The following is a 15,509-nucleotide window of genomic DNA, read 5'->3' as shown; positions in this document are numbered from 1 at the left end:
CGCTGCACTTCACCTTGTCATCTGATAGGATTTTGCTCATGTCTTCACAACTGTGCATTTAAAACTATGTTAAATGTAAATTTCCTTGTAATTTTCCATGTTCACCAGCAGGTGGCAGCAATGGATTGGTAAGGAACTAGTTACAGTTTAGTACATCTAGGCTGGAATGGTTCATTCCTGCTTAGCTCCCCCTCTGTGGAGGTGTGGACTGTTCCCACATCCTACACCTTGGGTGGAGAAGGAAGTAAAAGTCAGAGTGTGCCAGCCACCCCTGTTGGGGAAGGCTGTGTGATAGAGTTCAGGAGTCCCCCTGTATAGGAAAGAAAGCAAGGATCTTGTCTCGGCTAAGACATTGATCACCTCCCCAGACTGAGCCCTGCAACCTCAGCCGGATGACAAGAAAGCAGACAACCTCCAGAGTTCCAGGACGAAAGCATTCCCTGAGAATATATCTGTGAGTAAAGTCCAGAGACCTAGGAGAAGCCATATTCCTCCTCAGCTAAGTCAGTCCCCATACAGCAGATGATAAAGAGAAGTGCAGAAGCTAAATTCCTGCCACAGTTACAGAGCTAACAAGCAGACGTCTTTTCCTGCAAGCTCCTGATTTTTAGTGCAGAAGATTTATTCCTGCCACCCATTGCCAAAGCTGTATTCTGCTTGGATGAAAGTTATCTTTAGTAAAGACAAGTTTGAATTTCACCTAAAGGTCTGGACATCAATTTCTGCTGCAAAATCCCTTTATTACTCCTACTATCACTACACTCAATTTATTGCAAGTGAGCCAGGAGTCCGGCCGTATCCAGGTAGGTGACACGATTGACAACGTTATCATCACCATACAGAGACAATAAAGGCAATCACACCACTCTGGCATTCCTAACCTGGGACGTGCGTTATAACACCTTGGGAGGGCCCTGTGATAGTACCCTGCGCACGCTGCAATTGGCGTCACGAACAAACCACAAACTATTGTCTACCCATATCCTGACCCACTGCATAAGTGGCATCAGCGTACTCCGCTCCTGGTCACTGCACTTTTTTCAGGTGTCCGCTGCGGACAGTTACATTACCTGGGCTACATCTTCTGTATAACGTTTGCGTATCAGAAATATCAGTGACATTTAGTCTAATTTTTTTGCTGCTGGTGGCAGCGAAATTATCTGCGCTACATCTCCTGTACAATGTTAGCGCATCCGGAATATCAGTGAAATTAATTCAGTATACTTTTTTATTAGGCGGTGGTGACAGCAACATTATCTGCGCTACATCTCCTGTATAACGTTTTCCCATCCTAAATATTAGTGACATTCATTCAGTGTAATTTTTTTATTAGGTGGTGGTGACAGCGACATTACTTGCGCTATACCTCCTGTTTAACATGTGTGCATCCTAAATATCAGTGACATTCATTCAGTGTAATTTTTTATTAGGCGGTGGTGACAGCGACATTACCTGCACTATACCTCCTGTTTAACGTGTGCGCATCCTAAAAATATCTGTCACATTCTGTGCACTTTATTTGCGCATACACTTACAAAACCTGGGCTACTGTACGTGTGACATACTTGCAAGCATATATAACATTTAATATGTGCAAGACGAGCATTAAGGGACGGGGAAGTGGTCGTGCTGCTGATGGTGCATGCAGAGGCCGTGGCCCTGGGTGCGGTGAAACTGTGCCCGCTGCCAAAACACAAGAAACACACTCATACACGATACCTAGCTTCATATCGCAGTTTGCAGGGCAGTGCAGGACACCACTCTCAAAGTCAGACCAGTGCGACCAGGTGGTCGTTGGATTGCAGCAGATAATGCTTCCAGTCGGTTAAGCACCACCCTGTCTTCCACAAAGTCCAGTCTCAGTAGCCAAGAGTCTGGTCAACAGAATCCTCACCCTGATACTCAAGCCCGCTTGAAGAGGGACATGAGGAGATCTTGTGCCCTGATTCCCAAACTCTTGAGCATCCACAGTCACAAGAAGATGACGGTGGGGAACGTAAATCAGTGTTTCACGAGGTGGATGATGATGATGAGACACAGTTGCCAATAAGTCAACCGCAATTAGTGTCTCAAGAGGTTGATGATGAGGATGAGACACAGTTGTCAATAAGTGAGGTTGTTGTTAGGTCAACAAGGCAGGAGGATGAGTGAGGAAGTGGAAGAGGAGGTGCTGGACGATGAAGTCACTGACCCAACCTGGGAAAGTGGCAACCCGAACGAGGACAGCAGTACAGAGGGGGAGGGATCCGCAGCACCACAACAGGCTGGAAGAGGCAGTGGAGTGGCAAAAGGGAGAAGTTCCCCGAAGCACCCCCTTGTAGCAATCTCCCTTGCCAAGGGGTAGGTGTTCTGCAGTCTGGCGCTTTTTTGAGTAAAGTGTGGACGATAAAAGAATTGTCATTTGCAACCTGTGCCGTACCAAAATGAGCAGGGGCGTGAACACTAGCAACCTCACCACCACCAGCATGATCCGCCACATGGCATCAACGCACCCTAATAGGTGGGCCGAATGCCTGGGTCCACAACCAGTGTATGCGGGTCACACCACTGCCTCCTCTTCCCCTGTGTTACATGCTGGCCAATCCCCTTTCCAAAACACAGGCCCGGATGCCTCCCACCCTGCACCTGGACCTTCGCAAGCACCTTCAGCTAGCACATCCACTTCTGTGTCCCAGCGCAGCGTACAGATGTCTATACCCAGGCCTTTGAATGAAAGTGCAAATACCCAGCCACCCACCCACAGACCATAGCACTAAATGCGCACCTTTCCAAATTGCTGGCCCTGGAAATGTTGCCATTTAGGCTTATGGACACTGAGGCTTTTCGCAGCCTGATGACCCTGTCTCCAGCCGCCAATATTTTTCACGGTGTACCGCCCCAGCCTTACACCAGTATGTGTCCGGTAACATCACCCGTGCCCTGACCAATGCAGTTATTGGGAAGGTCCACTTAACGACTGACACATGGACAAGTGCTTTTGGCCAGGGATGCTACATTTCCCTGACAGCACACTGGGTGAACGTTGTGGAGGCTGGGAGCTACTGACGCCAAGGATTGCGGGCCCTACTTCCATTAGGGTTTCTGCCGCCACGTATGTTAGTGTCTGCAACCCCCCCCTTCTCCTCCTCCGCCTCCTCCTCGACTTCTAACTCAGAATTCTCATCTTGCAGCATCAGTCAGCCATCAGTCAGTAGCTGGAAGCAGTGTAGCACTGCAGTGGGGAAGCTTAAACTGATCTGCTTAGGTGACAAACAGCACACTGCCGCAGAGTTGTGGCAGGGGATAAGGGACCAGACTGAGCTGTGGCTCTCGCCACTCCACCTAGAACCAGGCATGATTGTGTCTGATAATGGCCGTAACTTGGTGGCGGCTTTGGAGCTCAGCAAGCTCACACACATACCATGCCTAGCCCACGTGTTTAACCTAGTGGTTCAGCGGTTTCTCAAAACCTACCCCAATTTGCCTGAGCTATTGGTGAAGGTGCGCTGCGTGTCATCGACAGCTTCTGCCGGTCTGGCAACACTGCAGCAGCACTTTCAATTGCCAGCTCACCGACTGTTGTGCGACGTGAGCACACGCTGGAACTCCACGTTCCACATGTTGGTCAGGCTTTATGAGCAGCAGAGGGGAATAGTGGAATACCAGCTGCAACATGGTCGTCGCCTTTCCAGTCAGCTTCCGCTCTTCACAAGCAACGAGTGGGCATGGATGTCTGACCTCTGTGAGGTTTTAGGCAACTTTGAGGAATCAACACAGATGGTGAGCGGCAATAACGCTATTATCATCGCAACCATCCCACTTCTGTGTCTACTCAAAACGCTCGCTGCTTACAATTAAGGCGGACGCTTTGTATGTGAAAGAGGTGGAAATGGGGAAAGAAAGTACACAGGGTGATAGCCAGACCACCCTCAGTTCGTCTTCTCAGCGCAAATTGGATGAGAAGGAGGAGGAGCATGAGACTGTTGCCTCCGCTACAGAGGGTAGTACCCATGGAAATTTTATTCCATCTGTTCAGCGTGGATGGGTAGAAGAGGAGAAAGAGGATGAGAAGATTGAGAGTCATCCTCCTGATGAGGATAGCGAAGTCTTGTCTGTTGGGAATCTGGCACACATGGCTGACTTTATGTTAGGCTGCCTTTCCCGTGACCCTCGAGTTGTACGCATTTTGGCCAACACTGATTACTGGTTGTTCACCCTTCTCGACCCCCGCTACAAAGAGAACTTCTCATTTCTCATTCCTGTGGTGGAGAGGACAAGCAAAATGGTGCAATACCAGAAGGTAAAAATTGCTCCAAAATCTTCCAGCTGACAACGCTGGCTGCAGAGTACGTAGTTCCTTGGCCAACCAAGGAGGGGAAACAAGGGGAACACACAGCAGTTCCAACAGAGGCAGGGCAACACTGTCCAAGGCCTGGGACAGTTTTATGACACCCCGCCAGCACCCTCAACCTGATGTGCAGCCTAGTGTCACAAGGAGGGAAAATTTTGGAAGATGGTGAAAGAGTACGTAGCAGACCGTGTCAGCGTCCTCAGTGATCCCTGTGTGCCTTACAACTATCGGGTGTCCAAGCTGGCACGAACTGGCGCTCTACTCCTTGCAGGTGCTGGCCTGCCCCGCCGCCAGCGTTTTTGTCAGAGAGGTTATTTAGTGCTGCTGGGGGCAAAATAATTTATAAGCGCATCCGCCTGTCAACTGAAAATGCTGACAGGTTGACTCTTATAAAAATGACCAATGCCTGGATTGTCCCTGACTTCTCTACTCCACCAGAGGAAAGTGGCTGAACATAAAGGCACTCTAAATGTGGCTTTTATGGTGTATTGAATACACTGTATTCCCATGCACCCCTTCCACCACTAAAAAGGGTATATGGTTCAATCTCCCTTTTTCTCGTCCTCTTCCTCCTCCTCCATTATATCAGCATGCTTATTAGGCTGCCTTCGCTCCTACTGTTTTAGAGGGTCAGCTATACAGCGGACCCTCACCCATAATGTTTTAGAGGGTCACCAGCAGGCCCTCAACCATAATGTTTTAGAGGGTCAGCTCAGCAGCAGGCCCTCAACCATAATGTTTTAGATGGTCAGCTCAGCAGCAGGCCCTCACCCTCAAATTTTCTTAGATGGTGAGCTTGGCAGCAGGCCCTCACCCACAAAATGTTTTAGATAGTCAGCTCAGCAGCAGGCCCTCACCCACAAAATGTATTAGATGGTCAGCTCAGCAGCAGGCCCTCACCCACAAATTTTTTTAGATGGTCAGCTCAGCAGCAGGCCCTTGCTCATAATGTTTTTCAGGGTCCCCAGCAGGCAATCAATCATAATTTTTTAAGGGTGTGTATGATGCCCTCCTTTATGTGTAATAAAGGGGGTATTGGAGTGCCGGTTCCTTGTCATTTTTGGCAGCCCTTTCCCTTAGTGCATAGGCTTTATGAGTGTAGGAGTCCCACTACCTGAACAATTGTACCACAATGTGAATGAGGTCCTCCTTTATGTGATATACAGGTTGTATCGGAGTGCCTCTTCCTTGTAATTTTTTGCAGCACTTGCACTTTATATACAGGAAAGAATGTTTAATAACAATTTTTCCTCTAAAATCAATTTTATCTTCGGTTTGGTGCGTATTATTGTCAGTCTGTAAAAGTGGCATACTACTCGGACAACATCGTTCCCAGAAGCAACCTGGGAGTCCAAGATGCATCCAGACATCCGCCCCATGCTGTTCCTGAACCATTTCGGTGGTGTTTCCATCAATTTCTGACCTTTTCCTATGAACCAGACCAGGGCCGGCGCCACCTGTAAGGCGACCTAGGCAGCCGCCTAGGGCGCAATTTAGCAGGGGGCGCCGGTCCTGTGCGGTTTTTAAAAAAAGCGTTGCCACAAGTTTTTTTTTTTTTTTAAGCACGGCGTCGTGCCCTCCCCTGCTCCGGGCGGCTGCCGCACTGCCCAGAGAGAGGGACTGACAGGAGGGAAGCGCCTCTAATGTAGCGTGGCCGAGCTCTGTTCGGTCCGCGGTACAGGAGCTTTTGTTTCCTGTACCCGGCCGGACTGACAGGAAGTGCTCACTTAGTGTGCACTTCCTTTTAGTCCGGCCGGGTACAGGAAACAAATGCTCCTGTACCGCGGACTGAACAGAGCTCGGCCACGCTACACTAGAGGTGGGGGGGGGGAATGGAATGAGAGTGACAAGGAAGGGAGGGGGGGGGGGGGAAATGAGAGTGACAAGGGAGGGGGAGGGGGGAATGAGAGTGACAAGGGAGGGGGAGGGGGATGAGAGTGACAAGGGAGGGGGGGAATGAGAGTGACAAGGGAGGGGGGGAATGAGAGTGACAAGGGAGGGGGGGAATGAGAGTGACAAGGGAGGGGGAAATGAGAGTGACAAGGGAGGGGGGAGAAGAGAGTGACAAGGGAGGGGGGAGAAGAGAGTGACAAGGGAGGGGGGAGAAGAGAGTGACAAGGGAGGGGGGAGAAGAGAGTGACAAGGGGGGGGGAAGAGAGTGACAAGGGAGGGGGGAGAAGAGAGTGACAAGGGGGGGAGAAGAGAGTGACAAGGGAGGGGGGAGAAGGGAGTGACAAGGGGGGGGAGGAGAGAGTGACAAGGGAGGGGGGAGAAGAGAGTGACAAGGGAGGGGGGTAGAAGAGAGTGACAAGGGAAGGGGGAGAAGAGAGTGACAAGTGGGGGAGAAGAGAGTGACAAGGGAGGGGGGAGAAGAGAGTGACAAGGGGGGGGAGAAGAGAGTGACAAGGGAGGGGGGAGAAGAGAGTGACAAGGGGGGGAGAAGAGAGTGACAAGGGAGGGGGGAGAAGAGAGTGACAAGGGGGGGGGGAGAGAGTGACAAGGGAGGGGGGAGAAGAGAGTGACAAGGGAGGGGGGTAGAAGAGAGTGACAAGGGAGGGGGGAGAAGAGAGTGACAAGGGAGGGGGGTAGAAGAGAGTGACAAGGGAGGGGGGAGAAGAGAGTGACAAGGGGGGGAGAAGAGAGTGACAAGGGAGGGGTGGAGAAGAGAGTGACAAGGGAGGGGGGAGAAGAGAGTGACAAGGGAGGGGGAGAAGAGAGTGACAAGGGAGGGGGGAGAAGAGAGTGACAAGGGGGGGAAGAAGAGAGTGACAAGGGAGGGGGGAGAAGAGAGTGACAAGCGAGGGGGGAGAAGAGAGTGACAAGGGAGGGGGGGAGAAGAGAGTGACAAGGGGGGGGAGAAGAGAGTGACAAGGGAGGGGGGAGAAGAGAGTGACAAGGGGGGGAGAAGAGAGTGACAAGGGAGGGGGAAGAAGAGAGTGACAAGGGGGGAAGGGGGGGAAAGAGAGTGACAAGGGAGTCCCCAGAGCCAGACTGCAGCCAGAGACCAGATCATCTTATTGTCCTGGTGGTAAGTAGACAATGCAATATGTTTATTATGTAATTGTTTAGTTATTAATACTACATTGGAAACTAATTTACCTCACATTAAGGCTCCATTCACACGTCCGCAACGTGTTTTGCGGATACACGGAGCCGCGGATCCGCAAAACACGGAAAGCGGCAATGTGCATTCCGCATTTTCGGACCGCACATTGCCGGCACTAATAGAATATGCCTGTTCTTGTCCGCAATTGCGGACAAGAATAGGACATGTTCTATTTTTCTGCGGAACGGAAGTGCGGACCCGGAAGTGCGTATCCGCAATTCCGTGTCCAGGCAGCACATTGTGCTGCCCCATAGGAATGAATGGGTCCGCAATTCCGTTCCGCAAAATGCAGAACGAAATTGCGGACGTGTGAATGGAGCCTAAAAGGACACTATAGTCCCAGAACCAGTACAGTTTAATGTAGTGGTACTGGTGTCTATAGCCTGTTCCTGCAGAGAAAAGACACTGTGCAGTACTGGTGGGAAAGGAGCACTATAGTGCCAGGAAAACAAACTAATTTTCCTGGCACTATATAGTTGTTAGGAGTGGGGCACCCTTGTGCCCCCCTCCCACTGGGCTGAAGGGGTTCACTTACCTTTCTCCAGCGCCGGCACTGGGAACTCTTCTCTCCGATCCTCCTCTCTGCTGCAAATGCGCATGCGCACGCATTCAAAACTATTTTCCGCGTCTTCCCACTGTAGATTTCACAGTGAGAATCGCGGAAGCACCTCTAGTGGCTGTCAGGGAGACAGCTACAAGAAGCTTGATTAACCCTAAGGGAAACATAGCAGTTCTTTTAATTTAAATGCTGAGAAAGGGGTGGAACATATGTGATGTCATGATATGGGCAGATCATCTGATAAGGAGGGGGGGGGGGCGGCAATTTTTATCTTGCCTAGGGCGGCAAAAATCCTTGCACAGGCCCTGAACCAGACACCATACCCTCTTTAGAGCAGGGGGTGCCTGGCTTAATGCTCGGGTTCTCCCATTGACTTCCTTTGTGCTCAGGTATCCACTTTTTTGCTCGAACCAACACTACTACACATTGCTTGTGCTCCAATGTCCTCCTCCTCCTCCAGTTTAGACCCTACAGGGCTCATAGAAACATAGAAACATAGAATGTGTCGGCAGATAAGAACCATTTGGCCCATCTAGTCTGCCCAATATACTGAATACTATGGATAGCCCCTGGCCCTATCTTATATGAAGGATAGCCTTATGCCTATCCCATGCATGCTTAAACTCCTCCACTGTATTTGCAGCTGCCACTTCTGCAGGAAGGCTATTCCATGCATCCACTACTCTCTCAGTAAAGTAATACTTCCTGATATTACTTTTAAGGAGATCTAGGTGCCACGTCTCCCATCCCCTGACCAGCCAGATTTACCAGCATCTGTTCCAGGACATGAAGCAGTGGAATTACGTTGTTCATCCCGTAGTCCTGGCGACTGACAAATAACGTGGTCTCCTCAAAGGGCCTGAGCAAACGGCAGGTACAATGCATGAGCTGCCACTGGCTGGCATCAAAGTTACGCCGGTCCAACATATGGAGGGTGGAATTCCAACGGGTGGAAACGTCGCATATCAGCCTATGTTGGGGGACGCTGCAGCTCAAGGAGGGTGTGCTTTGCTGTGTGCGAGTGGCTGAAGTGCATGCAAAGTTTCCTGGCCATTTTTAGGATGTCTTGCAGATGGGTGTAAGACTTCAAGAACCGCTTGACAACCAGATTGAACACGTGTGCCATGCGGGGCGCATGGCTCAGCCCTCCTTGAGGCAGCGCCGACACCATGTTTTTCCCGTTGTCAGTCACCATGGTTTCGATTTTAAGTTGTCACGAAGAAAGCCAGGATTCGATTTCTTGCTGAAGTACACGGAGCAGCTCCTCCCCTTTGTAACTCCGTTCGCCCATGTAAATGAGTTGCAGAACAGTGTGAGACCGCCGTGCCCTACACATGTGGTATGCTGGAGGGGCACTGTGAATTGTTCCTGCAGTGGAGGCTGAGGACACGGTGCAGGATGAGGAGGCAGAGGCGGACATTCTCGCAGGACAGGGAGGCGGAAGCTGCATCACCTGGCCAAGTTGCTTGTGTGGCTGGGCAGGAACCACATTCACCCAGTGGGCCGTAAAAGACATGTATTGTAGTGATGGAGGAACATTGGCCGGGACATTTCACATTAATGGCAGGCGAACCTGAAAAACCTTCAGGTCATATTTGCGGCCACCAAATACTTACTAGAAGTGCACAAATAGTCCCACAATATGGACAGTGACATACCAGAGGGGAATCAATGGCAAAAATTCCCACACAAAATATGTATTTTAATCAGGGGCCATTTTTATGCGTCTTAAAGGGAAGCTCTCAAAAATGTGCCCTGCTGGAGCCTAGAAAATTTTTATTTTAGGCCAGGGGAGTACGGGCCCCAAAAATTAGACATTCACTTGACAGAAAAGAACAAGTGATTTTATGGCTGGAGATATATTAGGCGGTCAGTGGATAACAATTTTACTGCAGGCTAGTGATGAGCGGCAGGGGCAATATTCGATTTTGCAATATTTTGCCAATATATGGACGAATATTCGTCATATATTTGCTAATTCGCAAATTTTCTTTCTTCGCACACTAAAATTCGCATGGCCTAATTCCGGAACTGTTTTCAAAGTACCCGAAGTTTGAGAAGCAATTTTCGCGACAGTGAGGAAGAACTAATGATCACTGTAAGTAATTTGACATTACACCAGTGTATTTGATTATTTTTCACATGCATGTCAGAACAATCGCTTTATATGCAGATAGAGTGTTATAAAATATTCGTGATTGCGAAAATCGCCACTTATGATCCGAATTTTTTTTTTGCAATAGATATAACTTCCCTTTTTATCAGGTCTAAGTAGATATTACTGATTGGTGCACTAAGTATTGTTGTGACCACATCACAGCACTATGTCAGTAGCATGTATGTATGGACAGCAGAGAAATACCTCTCACATGCACATTGCACATCCATTTTCCCGCCACACACTATATACCCCCCACACACACACAAACACAGTCCTTAGATTAGAGTTTGTGTCCTGTTGCTCAGGACTCAGGAGAAGCTTTCTTTGTATTACCGCCAGTATTTGCTGGTTCATTTAGAGTTACCCAGGGTGAACCAAGGGAAAGCGAACCAGCTGTACACCCCATACTGTACCGTCACTTCACTAGACGGGTACGTCTCTGCTCAGCTGGCCAATATCCGATTGCTCAGACCCCACACACATGCAATCGCAATACAATCCGATCTTATAATGGTAACATTAAATCGGGAAAATGTTCCCATTCAAAGACTTAAATACTTTTTGAGGTTTTGTTGAGGACATTTTTTTCAATACTTGTATTAAAAAAAAAATTGGGATTATATGCTTGTGTCTTTATCCTGCAGCTCATGTTGAACAGGGGCTACGATCGCACCTGGGTCCACGCAGAGAAGCAGGCCATTGAGGGAGATCCGTTCTGAGCTCAAGAGGAAGTTTAACCACCTCAGCCCCCAGTGCTTAAACACCCTGAAAGACCAGGCCACTTTTTACACTTCTGACCTACACTACTTTCACCATTTATTGCTCGGTCATGCAACTTACCACCCAAATGAATTTTACCTCCTTTTCTTCTCACTAATAGAGCTTTCATTTGGTGGTATTTCATTGCTGCTGACATTTTTACTTTTTTTGTTATTAATCGAAATTTAACGATTTTTTTGCAAAAAAATGACATTTTTCACTTTCAGTTGTAAAATTTTGCAAAAAAAATGACATCCATATATAAACTTTGCTCTAAATTTATTGTTCTACATGTCTTTGATAAAAAAAAAATGTTTGGGTAAAAAAAAAATGGTTTGGGTAAAAGTTATAGCGTTTACAAACTATGGTACAAAAATGTGAATTTCCGCTTTTTGAAGCAGCTCTGACTTTCTGAGCACCTGTCATGTTTCCTGAGGTTCTACAATGCCCAGACAGTACAAACACCCCACAAATGACCCCATTTCGGAAAGTACACACCCTAAGGTATTCGCTGATGGGCATAGTGAGTTCATAGAACTTTTTATTTTTTGTCACAAGTTAGCGGAAAATGATGATTTTTTTTTTTTTTCTTACAAAGTCTCATATTCCACTAACTTGTGACAAAAAATAAAAACTTCCATGAACTCACTATGCCCATCACGAAATACCTTGGGGTCTCTTCTTTCCAAAATGGGGTCACTTGTGGGGTAGTTATACTGCCCTGGCATTCTAGGGGCCCAAATGTGTGGTAAGGAGTTTGAAATCAAATTCTGTAAAAACTGAACAGTGAAATCCGAAAGGTGCTCTTTGGAATGTGGGCCCCTTTGCCCACCTAGGCTGCAAAAAAGTGTCACACATCTGGTATCTCCGTATTCAGTAGAAGTTGGGGAATGTGTTTTGGGGTGTCATTTTACATATACCCATGCTGGGTGAGATAAATATCTTGGTCAAATGCCAACTTTGTATAAAAAAATGGGAAAAGTTGTCTTTTGCCAAGATATTTCTCTCACCCAGCATGGGTATATGTAAAAAGACACCCCAAAACACATTCCCCAACTTCTCCTGAATACGGAGATACCAGATGTGTGACACTTTTTTGCAGCCTAGGTGGGCAAAGGGGCCCATATTCCAAAGAGCACCTTTCGGATTTCACAGGTCATTTTTTACAGAATTTGATTTCAAACTCCTTACCACACATTTGGGCCCCTAGAATGCCAGGGCAGTATAACCACCCCACAAGTGACCCCATTTTGGAAAGAAGAGACCCCAAGGTATTCGCTGATGGGCATAGTGAGTTCATGGAAGTTTTTATTTTTTGTCACAAGTTAGTGGAATATGAGACTTTGTATGAAAAAAAAAATATATAAAAAAAATCATCATTTTCCACTAACTTGTGACAAAAAATAAAAAATTCTAGGAACTCGCCATGCCCCTCACGGAATACCTTGGGGTGTCTTCTTTCCAAAATGGGGTCACTTGTGGGGTAGTTATACTGCCCTGGCATTTTCCAGGGGCCCTAATGTGTGGTAAGTAGGTAAATGACCAGTGAAATCCAAAAGGTGCTCTTTGGAATATGGGCCCCTTTGCCCACCTAGGCTGCAAAAAAGTGCCACACATGTGGTATCTCCGTACTCAGGAGAAGTTGGGGAATGTGTTTTGGGGTGTCTTTTTACATATACCCATGCTGGGTGAGAGAAATATCTTGGCAAAAGACAACTTTTCCCATTTTTTTATACAAAGTTGGCATTTGACCAAGATATTTATCTCACCCAGCATGGGTATATGTAAAATCACACCCCAAAACACATTCCCCACCTTCTCCTGAGTACGGAGATACCAGATGTGTGACACTTTTTTGCAGCCTAGGTGGGCAAAGGGGCCCATATTCCAAAGAGCACCTTTCGGATTTCACTCGTCATTTTTTACAGAATTTGATTTCAAACTCCTTACCACACATTTGGGCCCCTAAAATACCAGGGCATTATACCTACCCCACAAGTGACCCCATTTTGGAAAGAATAGACCCCAAGGTATTCGCTGATGGGCATAGTGAGTTCATGGAAGTTTTTATTTTTTGTCACAAGTTAGTGGAATATGAGACTTTGTATGAAAAAAAAAAAAAAAAAAAAATCATCATTTTCCACTAACTTGTGACAAAAAATAAAAAATTCTAGGAACTCGCCATGCCCCTCACGGAATACCTTGGGGTGTCTTCTTTCCAAAATGGGGTCACTTGTGGGGTAGTTATACTGCCCTGGCATTTTCCAGGGGCCCTAATGTGTGGTAAGTAGGTAAATGACCAGTGAAATCCGAAAGGTGCTCTTTGGAATATGGGCCCCTTTGCCCACCTAGACTGCAAAAAAGTGTCACACATCTGGTATCTCCGTACTCGGGAGAAGTTGGGGAATGTGTTTTGGGGTATCTTTTTACATATACCCATGCTGGGTGAGAGAAATATCTTGGCAAAAGACAACTTTTCCATTTTTTTTATACAAAGTTGGCATTTGACCAAGATATTTATCTCACCCAGCATGGGTATATGTAAAATGACACCCCAAAACACATTCCCCAACTTCTCCTGAGTACGGCGATACCAGATGTGTGACACTTTTTTGCAGCCTAGATGCGCAAAGGGGCCAAAATTCCTTTTAGGAGGGCATTTTTAGACATTTGGATACCAGACTTCTTCTCACGCTTTGGGGCCCCTAGAATGCCAGGGCAGTATAAATACCCCACATGTGACCCCATTTTGGAAAGAAGACACCCTAAGGTATTCAATGAGGGGCATGGCGAGTTCATAGAAATTTTTTTTTTTTGGCACAAGTTAGCAGAAATTGATATTTTTTATTTTTTTCTCACAAAGTCTCCCGTTCCGCTAACTTGGGACAAAAATTTCAATCTTTCATGGACTCAATATGCCCCTCACGGAATACCTGGGGGTGTCTTCTTTCCGAAATGGGGTCACATGTGGGGTATTTATACTGCCCTGGCATTCTAGGGGCCCTAAAGCGTGAGAAGAAGTCTGGAATATAAATGTCTAAAAAATTTTACGCATTTGGATTCCGTGAGGGGTATGGTGAGTTCATGTGAGATTTTATTTTTTGTCACAAGTTAGTGGAATATGAGACTTTGTAAGAAAAAATAATAATAATTCCGCTAACTTGGGCCAAAAAAATGTCTGAATGGAGCCTTACAGGGGGGTGATCAATGACAGGGGGGTGATCAATGACAGGGGGGTTGATCAATGACAGGGGGTTGATCAATGACAGGGGGGTGATCAATGACAGGGGGGTGATCAATGACAGGGGGGTGATCAATGACAGGGGGGGTGATCAATGACAGGGGGGGTGATCAATGACAGGGGTGGTGATCAATGACAGGGGGGTGATCAGGGAGTCTATATGGGGTGATAACCACAGTCATTTATCACGCCCGTGTAAGGCTTCATTCAGACGTCCGGATGCGTTTTGCGGATCCGATCCATCTATCAGTGGATCCGTAAAAATCATGCGGACGTCTGAATGGAGCTTTACAGGGGGGTGATCAATGACAGGGGGGTAATCAATGACAGGGGGGTGATCAGGGAGTCTATATGGGGTGATCACCACAGTCATTGATCATGCCCCTGTAAGGCTTCATTCAGACGTCCGGATGCGTTTTGCGGATCCGATCCATCTATCAGTGGATCCGTAAAAATCATGCGGACGTCTGAATGGAGCTTTACAGGGGGGTAATCAATGACAGGGGGGTGATCAGGGAGTCTATATGCGGTGATAACCACAGTCATTGATCATGCCCCTGTAAGGCTTCATTCAGACGTCCGGATGCGTTTTGCGGATCCGATCCATCTATCAGTGGATCCGTAAAAATCATGCGGACGTCTGAATGGAGCTTTACAGGGGGGTGATCAATGACAGGGGGGTAATCAATGACAGGGGGGTGATCAGGGAGTCTATATGGGGTGATCACCACAGTCATTGATCATGCCCCTGTAAGGCTTCATTCAGACGTCCGGATGCGTTTTGCGGATCCGATCCATCTATCAGTGGATCCGTAAAAATCATGCGGACGTCTGAATGGAGCTTTACAGGGGGGTAATCAATGACAGGGGGGTGATCAGGGAGTCTATATGGGGTGATAACCACAGTCATTGATCATGCCCCTGTAAGGCTTCATTCAGACGTCCGGATGCGTTTTGCGGATCCGATCCATCTATCAGTGGATCCGTAAAAATCATGCGGACGTCTGAATGGAGCTTTACAGGGGGGTAATCAATGACAGGGGGGTGATCAATGACAGGGGGGTGATCAGGGAGTCTATATGGGGTGATAACCACAGTCATTGATCATGCCCCTGTAAGGCTTCATTCAGACGTCCGGATGCGTTTTGTGGATCCGATCCATCTATCAGTGGATCCGTAAAAATCATGCGGACATCTGAATGGAGCTTTACAGGGGGGTGATCAGGGAGTCTATATGGGGTGATCACCACAGTCATTGATCATGCCCCTGTAAGGCTTCATTCAGACGTCCGGATGCGTTTTGCGGATCCGATCCATCTATCAGTGGATCCGTAAAAATCATGCGGACGTCTG

This window comes from Bufo bufo, chromosome 3 (assembly GCF_905171765.1).
Source record: "Bufo bufo chromosome 3, aBufBuf1.1, whole genome shotgun sequence".
NCBI lineage: Eukaryota > Metazoa > Chordata > Amphibia > Anura > Bufonidae > Bufo > Bufo bufo.
This window is presented reverse-complemented; position numbering follows the sequence as displayed.